The sequence below is a fragment of the Calidris pugnax genome, unplaced genomic scaffold (genome assembly GCF_001431845.1).
Source record: "Calidris pugnax isolate Ruff unplaced genomic scaffold, ASM143184v1 scaffold404, whole genome shotgun sequence".
NCBI lineage: Eukaryota > Metazoa > Chordata > Aves > Charadriiformes > Scolopacidae > Calidris > Calidris pugnax.
The window spans coordinates 462358-463520 of NW_015091151.1; positions in this window are offsets into that span (position 1 = coordinate 462358).

Genomic DNA, 1163 nt, shown 5'->3' on the forward strand with positions numbered 1-1163 from the left:
GGGAGCAGCTGAACCAGCCGCTCCACACCAAATCTGAACGAGACATTTAACAGAGGTGGGACCCTCATACAGTCCTCCCAGGCCTGAGGAAACAAAGATACCACCTCCAGCTGGGAGAGCTAATGAACCGCACAGCGCTGGAAGCGGGCAGAGCTCTGGAGTAGCACCACTGCAGCCTTCTTTCCATGCTTCTCCCAGGGCATCTGCTACTGGTTGCTGCCAGCCAGAGTATCCTGGGCTGGGCAGACTTTGTCAGACCCAGGATAGTCTCTGATGTGTGCTTATCTCATCTACCATTAACGAGAAGGAAGAATTCCCTCCCAGGAGGGTGATGAGCCCTGGGACAGGGCAGCGGGGAGGTGGGGTCTCCATCTTTGTGGGTTTCCAGACATAAGCCATGTGAAGCCACAATCTCCCTGGGTGAGATCTGCTGTGAGCTGGGGATGGACTAGAGAACTGCTGAGCCACTGGCTGTGCTGGGGTCCCGTGACAAGAAAGATGCGGCCGTTTAGCAACACGGAGCCATGGCACACAACTTTTATCTCCTGTTTCTTCCAAGAGTCTGGTAATTTTACAAAGTAAACACATTTTGATGACAAAGTCTTTGCCTTGAATAGGGAAGCGAAGACACTTCCTAGCTCATGATTTGCAAATGGTTGTCAACTACAGAGGAAAAAAATCAGAAAGCAGATGCCTTGAGCTGCCCTGGGCTTTCACAAAAACTCCACGTGCCTGGAAAACAGTGAAGCAGCAAACAGAAAAGTAAAACAATTTGTCTGCAGGCACTACATCCAGCAGCACATCGCTCGGGGGCGGGGGGGGGAGTTACACATCTAACAACAGGAGACAGAGAGGTTTCTCACAAACGGATCATTCAGGATCTCTTGAAAAGATAAGCAGAACTGTCCTTTGGGTGAGTGAAAGTAAAACATGGGCAAAGGAACTCAGCAATGAGGTAGACCAGGCTGTCCTCACATCTGTTTGAATCTCCCAAATACACCAAGGAGGAGGGGAGGCAGCAACATATTCCCAGCATCATGCAAAAAACATATTATCTGGCAAAAAGCCAGCAGACCACCACAGCTGAGAAATGTGCGGAGAAAAGAAAAAAATGAGTCAGGCTGGAAAACAAAGCAATGCTGAAGAGGGGCGGGGGGGGGGGG